This window comes from Schistocerca gregaria, chromosome 7 (genome assembly GCF_023897955.1).
Source record: "Schistocerca gregaria isolate iqSchGreg1 chromosome 7, iqSchGreg1.2, whole genome shotgun sequence".
NCBI classification, from domain to species: Eukaryota; Metazoa; Arthropoda; class Insecta; order Orthoptera; family Acrididae; genus Schistocerca; species Schistocerca gregaria.
The window spans coordinates 424,077,356-424,090,702 of record NC_064926.1 but is presented as its reverse complement, the minus strand read 5'-3'; the positions used below and the strand labels follow the sequence as shown (position 1 = coordinate 424,090,702).

The 13,347-nt window shown below is 45.1% G+C and overlaps 3 non-coding genes across 3 annotated transcripts; 1 reads left to right on the top strand and 2 right to left on the bottom strand.

Annotated features, from left to right (window-relative positions):
- Window positions 1-10,361: 10,361 nt before the first annotated feature.
- Trnas-cga (transfer RNA serine (anticodon CGA)) lies at window positions 10,362-10,435 on the bottom strand. Its single transcript has one exon. It is a non-coding gene; the product is annotated as a tRNA-Ser (tRNA).
- A 225-nt stretch (window positions 10,436-10,660) lies between these two features.
- Window positions 10,661-10,734, bottom strand: Trnas-cga (transfer RNA serine (anticodon CGA)). The gene has a single exon. It is a non-coding gene; the product is annotated as a tRNA-Ser (tRNA).
- A 448-nt stretch (window positions 10,735-11,182) lies between these two features.
- Trnas-cga (transfer RNA serine (anticodon CGA)) lies at window positions 11,183-11,256 on the top strand. Its single transcript has one exon. It is a non-coding gene; the product is annotated as a tRNA-Ser (tRNA).
- Window positions 11,257-13,347: the final 2,091 nt, after the last annotated feature.

The following is a 13,347-nucleotide window of genomic DNA, read 5'->3' as shown; positions in this document are numbered from 1 at the left end:
TCTGTTGCCTGTGTCTATGTGCCTGTGGTTCTGTCAGTGTGATCATGTGATGTATCTGACCCCAGGAATGTGTCAATAAAGTTTTACCCTTCCTGGGACAATGAATTCACGGTGTTCTTATTTCAATTTCCAGGAGTGTATGTAGTATTTACCAGATTTCGTATTCTATTCTTTTCCTTTATTTTTTTTACCTCCGTGTCATATTATTTTTATAAATGTCAAACAGCCTTTACTACAGCACAGAATGCTGTGGCATCCTGGTCGTAGACAGAAGGGCGCTGCTTGTCTTCTATACAACTCATAGCTGCCCCATTTATTAATGATTTCATTTGCAAATGCAATTTTTGTATTGTTCATTGCTAAAGGACCCTTAGGTGATTATAAAATTAATACTGATCGCGTTGTTCTTTTCCAAATAATAGAAGCCTTTGCATAATCAAAAACTAGCCTCCTTCTGGCAACGACGAGGAGCCGACCAGAAGACGGACTTCATCGACCTCTTTCGTGTTTCCTGTGGCAAAGCTGTCCCAAACTGGGAACACAACATTCTAGTGTGAAACACAATACATATTTAATTATCAGATTAAAATGGAAAAAATTGAAATAAATTTAATTTAATTTATTTTTTTTCTCTTTTATCATACTAGAAGTGACATAGAAATTTATTGAGATAAGTTACAGAATCGATAGATGTGTCACATTCTAGTAAACAACCTCAAGTTTCACACAAGTGTCATGTGTCATTCTGAACTGATCTGACTATCATTTGTTATGCGGAAAATATCCCACCGGTCGTCAATTTCTTTCCAAACTCGTTGCAGAATTGGGCGTAACTTGGGCAACAGCAACGTAGATTCAATTTTTCAAGTCGTCTAAATTGTTTGTTAGAGAAGGAACATGACACAGTCCTTAATGAAAGCCTAGAGAAAGAAAATCCAGTGATTTCAAGTATGGGGAGCTAGGTGACCATGCGAGTGGCCCTTCAGGGCCAATACACCGACCTGGGAAGTGATTATCGAGCAAACCTCGAACTTCCGTGAGGAAATGAGGGGATGCACCATCCTGCTCACAGTAAACCGTCCCATCTCGGTCGTCTTCATTGACTGGTGGGTTTAAAAAGTTTTCGAGCATATCCAGATACAAAATACCAGTGACAGCTTCCTCCATGAAGAAGAAAAGACCGTAACTGGTGATTTAACATGTCACAGTGAAGAACTAGCCTCGACAAAGTTCTTGTACAGAGAGTAAATTGTAGGCATGTTTGGAGGTTCTTTAGCGAATACACTAAATGTACCCCAAATATTTGTTGCAGAGTTCGTTTCATGAAACCAAAAAACCTAAACACACAGCGAGCATGCTCCGCACCAGTGGAAGTGCTCATTTACTGAACACTACGCTGGCGCTCCTGTTGGCTGAATGGCGTACTAATGCAGTACGTGAATTAAACTTGAGGTTGTTCCCAGGAAATGACACACCCCACCGATTCTATAAGTTATCTCAACAAAATTCTATGTCATTCCAAAGTTTTATAGTCATTTTTGACTCATCCTTCATTTTTTCAGCAAGCTGTCATAGCTGTATAAGAAACATAATTAGTAATGTGAATGTATGCTTTCCCGGCATATACAGCCAGCGAAGAGCTCTCGGGCTTCCAGCCGGGTGGCGGTGTCTTCAAACTGCAACGTTTCGACTCGTTACATACTCATCATCTCGGCACTTCGCCAGAAGAAATCACCCTTACAACACTGAATGGCTGTACATGCTTTGCATCTCTAATCATATCAGCTATATCGTCAGGAGTGACTGGCTGTGAAACCTTCTTTCTCTTCTGTATTATGCCGAAATCTCTGTCATAAGGCGTGTATGAATGCCCGGACACTAGAAATTTCAAAGTGACGTTATCAATTTCGTAGATCAAAGTCATTAAAACCATCGGATTTATTTTGGCTGGCGCCGTTGTCACTCCGCACAGAGTCAGCGACAGATATTTGTCTCCTGCTCAAAGCAGCATCTTCAATATTGCGCAACCTTCTTTGTTTTATTTACACTGCGATGATAAAACAAAAAACAAAATTACCTTGACTTCTCAAATTTTGGTTCCAAAACTCTAAGTGCAGCTTCCGTACGTCATTCTCCTCAAAACTACAGCAGTTATATTTGCATCTACAAATACGCTCCAAGTATATAAACCGGTTAGGTCACAATAAAACACAAAACTACGTATCGGCACTGAATGTAATAAATTAATCTTCATTGCAGACGGAAATACAACTCATGAATTTGTATGGCGCCGATTTCGGAGGCATATTGTCGCACTAGCAACTTCTAGTAACGCTACTATCTGATCAATAACACAGTAATAAAAGGTTGGCCACAGAGCAAAAGCTGATAACGAGATGTCTTGTTGACTTACTCCCACATCCATGCCGGTTCACGTATCGTTACTACAAGTGCCACATTGCGTTGTTTGTAAGAATTCAACCGCTCTCAGTTTTGACTTTCTGCTGCTTCTGTGAAAAAAAAAAAATGGTTCAAATGGCTCTGAGCACTATGGAACTCAACTGCTGTGGTCATCAGTCCCCTAGAACTTAGAACTACTTAAACCTAACCAACCTAAGGACATCAGACACATCCATGCCCGAGGAAGGATTCGAACCTGCGACCGTATCAGTCGCACGGTTCCGGAGTGCGCGCCTAGAACCGCGAGACCGCTTGTGTGAAACTGGCGACATGTCTTACTACATCTTCAGTTTAAAAAAAAAACAACAACTGAAAAACGATTTGTTTTGAGGTTCGAGTCCTCCCTCGGGCATGGATGTGTGTGTTTGTCCTTAGGATAATTTAGGTTAAGTAGCGTGTAAGCTTAGAGACTGATGATCTTAGCAGCTAAGTCCCACAAGATTTCACACACATTTGAACATTTGTTTTGAGTTACTGCCATCCCCATGTCAATGGCTTTGAGGACTTGCCCGTACTGAGAAATAAGGGGCGATCTGCAAATATTCAATTTCAAGAGAGACAACTTCTCAGCAAAGATCGCATCAGTAAAATAGTTATTTACGATGACCGGTTTCCGTAAACGGAGTTACTAGCCTCTGATCAGTGAAGAGTGTATATGAAGTGTAAAACATATTACGTTATGAAAACTAGTGTACATGCCAGTAATTTAATACATAGATTGAATTATTATCACGCATACCTCAGTGCAGGTTAATACACGTGCCTAATTTGAGCTATAAATGTACTCCATGCCTTAATTAGCTGGATAGTTAACGCAAGATGAAACTTGCTGGCAGATTTAAACTCTATGCCGGACCGGGACTTGAACTGACCTTTACCATTCGAGGTAAAGTACTCCAGAGCGAAAATTTCATTCTGGAAACAGGTCTCAGGTTGTGGCTAAGACTTGGCTCCGCAACATCCTTTCTCCCAGGAGGCCAGTTTCGAAAGTTTCGCAGGAGAACTTCTGTGAAGTTCAGAATGTGGGAGACGAGGGACTCGCCCCAGTAGAGCTGTGAGGATGGGGTGTGAGTCGTGCTTGGGTAGTTCAGTCGGTAGAGCACTTGCTGCGAAAGGTAAAGGTCGTGGGTTCCCATCTCGGTCCGATATACAATTTGAATCTGCCAGGAAGATTCACAACAGATGGAGAGCGAAAATTTCATCCTTGACATAAGACGCAGTGACATGTCAAAGTTAAAACCAGTATTCACAATATATCCAATGGACACGCACTCAGGAGTACGACAGTTCAAACCTGCGTCCGGCCATCCTGATTTAGATTTTCTGTGATTTCCCTAAATCGTCTCAGGCAAATGCCGGAATGGTTCCTTTGAAAGGGCACGGCCGATTTCTTTCCCCACCCTTCCCTAATTCGAACGGACCGATGACCTCGCTGTTTGGCCCCTATTCCATCTCCCTTACTCCACCTCTCACTTTTTTACTACTGGAGCTAATTTTATTCGGCTTGTTGTTTTATTTATTTAGGTATGATTATATATGTGTAGCAGCACGTAAGTTGGTACATGGTAACTAGTAACTTTGCTTTGCGATACTAAAGTTTGGATTTGCAATGTTCAGACTGATATAAAACTGAAAATGAGAGCTGATGGCAGTACACAAAACTATTTCTAACGAGTCGGTATGGTTTTGATTCAATGTTATTACACTGTCTTTAGTTAGTAATTCTTTCTTAATAAAAGCAAGTAACTTTGAGTAATGTTGATAAATATTTCACTTTGGCTGTATGAGTCATACTAGCACACATATGTTAAGTTCGGACATGGAGTGGGAGAGGGAATACACACTTTTATCATAAATGTGGCACACCGTGGGTCAAATTATTGCTTTTCCACATCTTCTCTGGATAATGATGTAGGAACCATTCACTTGCTACTGTAACGTAATCAAGAAAGAAAGAAAACTGTATCTGAACTCATTACCTTGCATAGTATTCAGAAAAGCCAGTAATGAAATTCAAATGATCGTTACAGCACTGAATGTTGGTTACGTTATGCAGTGGATTTAATCTCAGGGTTTCACAGAGCAGACCTTGCCACAAAATAAAGTCATAACACAGTTATTCGTTATATTTTTGTGCCCGCATAGAGCATGTCGCACAAAACCTTACAAATCAAACAGAGAAATGCACTGAATAACATAATATAGTGTGCCGGCACTGCTGGAAGCTGTAAGAAAATGTTAAATATTATTATGTTACCTCGCGTTACCGGCGAGGCGACTGCAATGCCTGAAACAAATGGTTTTTTTTTTTTTTTTTTTTTTTTTTTTAATGTGCAGCGTCTGCGGCCGTTGCCCTCGCAGATTGTTACAGCGGCTTCCGCTAAATTAAATGCTGAATAAGTCTAAATTATTTACGGGACGAATGGCTGGCAACTTTACAAATTATTTTAAAAACATATTTGCTCAAACTCTATATTCAAACAAAAAATGCATTAATTTTACACACCTTTTACAACAACTCGCCTAATGGCGGATCTCAAGCTTCATGAACAAAAGATTCACGGCCAGCATATGCATTTTCTTAACACGCAAGTGTTGCTCGTAACGAAACCCAAAGAGAACAGAGCAGTTATTACAATGCGTTTTACTATTAATACATGTACTGAATTGTCGTTTTTATCTGAGGCACAGATCATAATCACTAATTCATTTAACAAGAATACGATTTTCAAAGATAATAAAATGTCATGTATTCAAAGTTAAAAAATGCATAAAACGTCAAATTAATGCATTCCGCTTGCGTTATCTAGGCACCGACTCGTGTTTCAGTAACTGTTGTTAAACATCGATTAGAATGGACAGGGACTGCGATTGCTGTGTTCGGATGAGGGCTGACTTGGCATCCCTTCGCTCACAGCTGCAATCGGCGCTGACTTCAGTCGCGCAGCTTGAGGCTGTTGCCAATGGGCACCACTGTGGGGAGCCGGACTCGGGTATGACGGGGATGTCAACCTCATCCCGTCTGTCCCCAGATCGGTCTGCCGCTGTGGTTGCCCTGGTTGCTGCCCGCAGTGGGGCTGAGCCCTCGCCTGTGGTTGATTGGGAGGTCGTTCCAAGGCGTGGCAGGCAGCGAAAGGCGTCCCCGGAAGCTGACCAGAAAGCCTCCCCGGTGCGTCTGACAAACCGGTTTCAGGCACTGTCTCTGGCTGAGCCAGATGCAGCTGCCTGCCCTGTTTCAGAGGACCATTCTCAGCCTTCAAGGTCCGGGCAATCGCAGAGGTTGGGCTTACTGGTAGTTGGGAGCTCCAATGTTAGGCGCGTAATGGGGCCCCTTAGGGATATGGCGGCTAAGGAGGGGAAGAAATCCAGTGTGCACTCCGTGTGCATTCCGGGAGGAGTCATTCCTGATGTGGAAAGGGTCCTTCCGGATGCCATGAAGAGCACAGGGTGCAGCCAGCTGCAGGTGGTGGCACATGTCGGCACTAATGACGTGTGTCGCTTTGGATCTGAGGAAATTCTCTCTGGATTCCAGCGGCTATCTGATTTGGTGAAGGCTGCCGGTCTTGCTTACGAGATGAAGGCAGAGCTCACCATCTGCAGCATCGTTGACAGAACCGACTGCGGACCTTTGGTGCAGAGCCGGGTGGAGGGTCTGAATCAGAGGCTCAGACGGTTTTGCGACCGTATTGGCTGCAGATTCCTTGACTTGCGCCATAGGGTGGTGGGGTTTCGGGTTCCGCTGAATAGGTCAGGAGTTCACTACACTCAGCTGGCGGCTACACGGGTAGCGGAGGCTGTGTGGCGTGGACTGGGCGGTTTTTTAGGTTAGAAGGCCTCGGGAAAGTGCGGGATGGGCTGCAATGTCAAAGGGTGCTTGGCAATTACAGGACGTGCTTGGATCAAGGAACAGTCGGAATTATAGTTGTAAACTGTTGTAGTTGCGCTGGAAAAGTCCCTGAGCTTCAAGCGCTAATAGAAAGCACAGAAGCTGATATCGTTATAGGTACAGAAAGCTGGCTAAAGCCTGAAATAAGTTCTGCAGAAATTTTTACGAAGTCTCAGACGGTGTTCAGGAAAGATAGATTAGGCAGAATTGGTGGTGGAGTGTTGGTGTCTGTCAGTAGTGGTTTATCTTGTAGTGAAGTCGAAGTAGATACTCTGTGCGAATTGGTGTGGGTGGAGGTTATACTTAACAGCCGAATTAAGTTAATAATTGGCTCCTTCTACCGACCCCCAGACTCCGATGATACAGTTGCGGAACAGTTCAGAGAAAGTTTGAGTCTCGTAACAAATAAATACCCCACTCATACGGTTATAGTTGGTGGGGACTTCAACCTACCCTCGGTATGTTGGCAAAAATACTTGTTCAAAACCGGTGGTAGGCACAAAACGTCTTCCGAGATTGTCCTAAATGCATTCTCCGAAAATTATTTAGAACAGTTAGTCCACGAACCCACGCGAATTGTAAATGGTTGCGAAAACACACTTGACCTCTTGGCCACAAACAATCCAGAGCTGATAGAGAGCATCATGACTGATACAGGGATTAGTGATCACAAGGTCATTGTAGCTAGGCTCAATACCATTTCTTCCAAATCCATCAGAAACAAACGCAAAATAATTTTATTTAAAAAAGCGGATAAAGTACCACTAGAAGCCTTCCTAAATGACAATTTCCATTCCTTCCGAACTGACTATGCGAATGTAGACGAGATGTGGCTCAAATTCAAAGATATAGTAGCAACAGCAATTGAGATATTCGTACCTCATAAATTGGTAAGAGATGGAACGGATCCCCCGTGGTACACAAAAAAGGTCCGAACGCTGTTGCAGAGGCAACGGAAAAAGCATGCGAAGTTCAGAAGAACGCGAAATCCTGAAGATGGGCTAAAATTAACAGACGCGCGAAATTTGGCACGTACTTCGATGCGAGATGCCTTTAATAGGTTCCACAACGAAACATTGTCTCGAAATTTGGTAGAAAATCCAAAGAAATTCTGGTCGTATGTAAAGTACACAAGCGGCAAGACGCAGTCAATACCTTCGCTGCGCAGTGCCGATGGTACTGTTATCGACGACTGTGCCGCTAAAGCGGAGTTATTGAACGCAGTTTTCCGAAATTCCTTCACCAGGGAAGACGAATGGAATATTCCAGAGTTTGAAACACGAACATCTGCTAGCATGAGTTTCTTAGAAGTAGATACCTTAGGGGTTGCGAAGCAACTCAAATCGCTTGATACGGGCAAGTCTTCAGGTCCAGATTGTATACCGATTAGGTTCCTTTCAGATTACGCTGATACTATAGCTCCCTACTTAGCACTCATATACAACCGCTCGCTCACCGATAGATCTGTACCTACAGATTGGAAAATTGCGCAGGTCGCACCAGTGTTCAAGAAGGGTAGTAGGAGTAATCCATTTAACTACAGACCTATATCATTGACGTCGGTTTGCAGTAGGGTTTTGGAGCATATACTGTATTCAAACATTATGAATCACCTCGAAGGGAACGATCTATTGACACGTAATCAGCATGGCTTCAGAAAACATCGCTCTTGTGCAACGCAGCTTGCTCTTTATTCGCACGAAGTAATGGCCGCTATCGACAGGGGATCTCAAGTTGATTCCGTATTTCTAGATTTCCGGAAAGCTTTTGACACCGTTCCTCACAAGCGACTTCTAATCAAGCTGCGGAGCTATGGGGTATCGTCTCAGTTGTGCGACTGGATTCGTGATTTCCTGTCAGGAAGGTCGCAGTTCGTAGTAATAGACGGCAAATCATCGAGTAAAACTGAAGTGATATCAGGTGTTCCCCAGGGAAGCGTCCTGGGACCTCTACTGTTCCTGATCTATATAAATGACCTGGGTGACAATCTGAGCAGTTCTCTTAGGTTGTTCGCAGATGATGCTGTAATTTACCGTCTAGTAAGGTCATCCGAAGACCAGTATCAGCTGCAAAGCAATTTAGAAAAGATTGCTGTATGGTGTGTCAGGTGGCAGTTGACGCTAAATAACGAAAAGTGTGAGATGATCCACATGAGTTCCAAAAGAAATCCGTTGGAATTCGATTACTCGATAAATAGTACAATTCTCAAGGCTGTCAATTCAACTAAGTACCTGGGTGTTAAAATTACAAACAACTTCAGTTGGAAGGACCACATAGATAATATTGTCGGGAAGGCGAGCCAAAGGTTGCGTTTCATTGGCAGGACACTTAGAAGATGCAACAAGTCCACTAAAGAGACAGCTTACACTACACTCGTTCGTCCTCTGTTAGAATATTGCTGCGCGGTGTGGGATCCTTACCAGGTGGGATTGACGGAGGACATCGAGAGGGTGCAAAGAAGGGCAGCTCGTTTTGTATTATCGCGTTATAGGGGAGAGAGTGTGGCAGATATGATACACGAGTTGGGATGGAAGTCATTACAGCATAGACGTTTTTCGTCGCGGCGAGACCTTTTTACGAAATTTCAGTCACCAACTTTCTCTTCCGAATGCGAAAATATTTTGTTGAGCCCAACCTACATAGGTAGGAATGATCATCAAAATAAAATAAGAGAAATCAGAGCTCGAACAGAAAGGTTTAGGTGTTCGTTTTTCCCGCTCGCTGTTCGGGAGTGGAATAGTAGAGAGATAGTATGATTGTGGTTCGATGAACCCTCTGCCAAGCACTTAAATGTGAATTGCAGAGTAGTCATGTAGATGTAGAAATAATTATGAATGTTCTACATACACACATAATACATTCGTGAAATGTTTACACAGTCTTGCTTTATTGCTTCACTTGGTCATGTTTATTTGTGTTTCAAGTATTTCTCTTTCGCCGTGTGCGTGGCACTGTATCGATACATGTTAACTGGTCTTACACACACGGAAGAAATTCTCTCACACGCTTTTTATGACGGCTGACCGGAAGACCCTACACCCCTACCCCAAATCAACCAACTAACCAATGTGTTCGAAGTCAAATCTAGTATTTTCAAAATGTTTTGCCAATGTATCCATTTCATATTACAGATCACAGAGAACATCACTGATGCAAGAGCGCCGCTAAACTGACACTCAGCGAAAGTTACTAGAGAACGTGTTGGCATTTAGCGCCGTTAGAGGTCGCTTGTGTGTTTGTATCACCGTCAACTGAAAATATAAATATGTAATTTTAATAAAACTCTGGTAACTGGTGTACAATTACATTTTATTGTAGCAGGTAGAAGTTAAAAGATGTTCAAGTGTAACAATAATTCAATCTATATATTACACTTACGATATATACGCTAGTTTTTAATATAATATGTTTTACACATCATGTACACTATTCACAGATGAGATCAGACGATAACAGCTCTGTTTACCGCAACCCATCATAGTAAATAAAGATTTTACAAATGCTATCATGGCTGAGAAGTTCTCTTTCTTCGAGACGAAACTTCTACTACTTTTGTCACGAGGGAAATGCTGATCGTGTTGCGAACGGAGGTTGGCCTTTACCTGTTGATTTTGTTTAAGTACTGGAACGATAATCGCTTAACAGGATGAATCACACATCACTCACGGCTACCTCTGTAGAACAAGTTGGCTGTCACCCCAGCCGAAGCTGTGCAGAAAAGGTACTGGCCCTCACGTTACAAACTGAAACGAGCTTTCAAAAGAAGCTGAAAACATCTGTGGCATTCTTTAATTAATTGGCAGCCTGCAGTACTGTTTGGATACAAGGCCTACTCTATAAACTGATGAAGATAATCCCATACCAGAAAGCTATGAAGCTTATTGACAGCATGGTTGGCAACAAGGATTCCAGGTCATTATGGGAAACAAAACCAGCATCCAGAAATTCCTCCAAAACGGCTTACCTCAAAGCTCGGTATTAGTTCCACTGAAACTTCCTGGCAGATTAAAACTGTGTGCCCGACCGAGACTCGAACTCGGGACCTTTGCCTTTCGCGGGCAAGTGCTCTACCAACTGAGCTACCGAGCACGACTTACGTCCGGTACTCACAGCTTTACTTCTGCCAGTATCCGTCTCCTACCTTCCAAACTTTACAGAAGCTCTTCTGCGAACCTTGCAGAACTAGCACTCCTGAAAGAAAGGATACTGCGGAGACATGGCTTAGCCACAGCCTGGGGAATGTTTCCAGAATGAGATTTTCACTCTGCAGCGGAGTGTGCGCTGATATGAAACTTCCTGGCAGATTAAAACTGTGTGCCCGACCGAGACTCGAACTCGGGACCTTTGCCTTTCGCGGGCAAGTGCTCTACCAACTGAGCTACCGAGCACGACTCACGTCCGGTACTCACAGCTTTACTTCTGCCAGTATCCGTCTCCTACCTTCCAAACTTTACAGAAGCTCTTCTGCGAACCTTGCAGAACTAGCACTCCTGAAAGAAAGGATACTGCGGAGACATGGCTTAGCCACAGTGAGTCGTGCTCGGTAGCTCAGTTGGTAGAGCACTTGCCCGCGAAAGGCAAAGGTCTCGAGTTCGAGTCTCGGTCGGGCACACAGTTTTAATCTGCCAGGAAGTTTCATATCAGCGCACACTCCGCTGCAGAGTGAAAATCTCATTCTGGAAACATCCCCCAGGCTGTGGCTAAGCCATGTCTCCGCAGTATCCTTTCTTTCAGGAGTGCTAGTTCTGCAAGGTTCGCAGAAGAGCTTCTGTAAAGTTTGGAAGGTAGGAGACGGATACTGGCAGAAGTAAAGCTGTGAGTACCGGACGTGAGTCGTGCTCGGTAGCTCAGTTGGTAGAGCACTTGCCCGCGAAAGGCAAAGGTCCCGAGTTCGAGTCTCGGTCGGGCACACAGTTTTAATCTGCCAGGAAGTTTCATATCAGCGCACACTCCGCTGCAGAGTGAAAATCTCATTCTGGAAACATCCCCCAGGCTGTGGCTAAGCCATGTCTCCGCAGTATCCTTTCTTTCAGGAGTGCTAGTTCTGCAAGGTTCGCAGAAGAGCTTCTGTAAAGTTTGGAAGGTAGGAGACGGATACTGGCAGAAGTAAAGCTGTGAGTACCGGACGTGAGTTGTGCTCGGTAGCCCAGTTGGTAGAGCACTTGCCCGCGAAAGGCAAAGGTCCCGAGTTCGAGTCTCGGTCGGGCACACAGTTCAATCTGCCAGGAAGTTTCATATCAGCGCACACTCCTCTACAGAGTGAAAATCTCATTCTGGAAACATCCCCCAGGCTGTGGCTAAGCCATGTCTCCTCAGTATCCTTTCTTTCAGGAGTGCAAGTTCTGCAAGGTTCGCAGAAGAGCTTCTGTAAAGTTTGGAAGGTAGGAGACGGATACTGGTAGAAGTAAAGCTGTGAGCACCGGACGTGAGTCGTGCTCGGTAGCTCAGTTGGAAGTCGGCTTTCGGCCGTGGTCGCGTGCGGACCGGCTCCGCGCGCCGGACAGCGCACCGTAGTTTGTTTACTTCCGCGTCGCGGTATTTCGTGTTGTGTAGCGTCCATTTCTATTGCACCTCACGGCGCACTGTTACCGCCGAGCGACAGTTAAAGTAACATTCCAAGCCGAACATGCTAGACCACGCGCTTTTGAAATTGAGCAATTCCTTCGCGAAGAGCTACGTCTGGACCCTCAGGAAGTGATAGGTATTCATTTCTCTATCACTAGCAGCATCGTCTATATTAAGATGACGACGGAGGAAGCGTGTGCTAACGTAGTTCGACAACACGCACGCGGACTCAAGTTCAAACATTCTGACGGGCATATTGGAGAGGTGACGGTCGATCACGCTGGTTTCGGACTTCGAACAATCCGGGTTTTTGAGCTCCCTTTCGAAGTGCCGCAAGATGTGGTCGTCGAAGCTTTCCGACCCTATGGCAATGTTGTGGGGCACATCGCGGAGAAATGGCAGACATTCACGACATACAACGTGTTGAATGGTGTCCGCCAAATCAAAATCGAACTCTCCAAACATGTACCATCCTATCTGCTGATAGGTGGCGTGCGAGCCATCGTTATGTATGATGGCCAGCCGCGGACGTGTGCCGGTTGCGGACAGGAGGGCCATGTTCGGTCAGAATGTCTCCGCCGACGTTTGCTCCAGGTCCCGACCAGTGACTCAGCTCCCAAAGTGACGGCCGCTTCTTTACCAGATAGCTACGCCACAGCCGTACGCAGCCCCGATGCGTCACTTCAGGAAGCACCTCTTCTCCACCCGGCACTCCCCACTGGAAATGACGGTGCTGCCATGGCCTCACCGGCACCATCTCCTCTGACGGCTACGACACCACCAACTCTCCAGAGCACGATGGACATCGACGCGAATGCGGTGCCTACCTCTGCCTTTCTTCAGACTGGCGCGACCTCGGACATCGAACATCCACATTCTGATTCAGAACAGCACCTCCGAAAGCAACGGTCGCCCAGAAAACGGAAGAAGAGGAGTCAAACGCCATCTGACGACACACTTCTTCATGTGGCATCACAGGCAGTGGAGCTGATACACGACAGTGATCTCCCTTCGAGCGTTCTGACGACAGGAGAGGCTGCTCCTGATGTCCCATCTGAAGAACGATCTCACACGAATATGACGGATTCCAAGGAGGGTGCCTCCCTGGACCCCACTACAGCAGCGTCGCTACAACTCGCCCTCGAGGAGTGTGACAGTCGCTCACCGTCTGTTCCAGTCTCCTGGGCTGATGATATCGACGAAGGAGCAGTTCGAGATGGTGGTCCTCCCATCAGGCAGTGCCCCATGGAGGTGCCTGACCCACCTTCCAGCCAGTGATTACGACAACGGTGACTACGTCAGATGTTACACGCCAGCCAGACATCTCTGCCGGAACATCTGTGCCAATGGTGGGAGCACGCCCCCAACATTACCGCATAGCGACGATGAATCTGGCCACCATTCGGGCCCCCCATAAACTGGCAATGTTCCGTGAG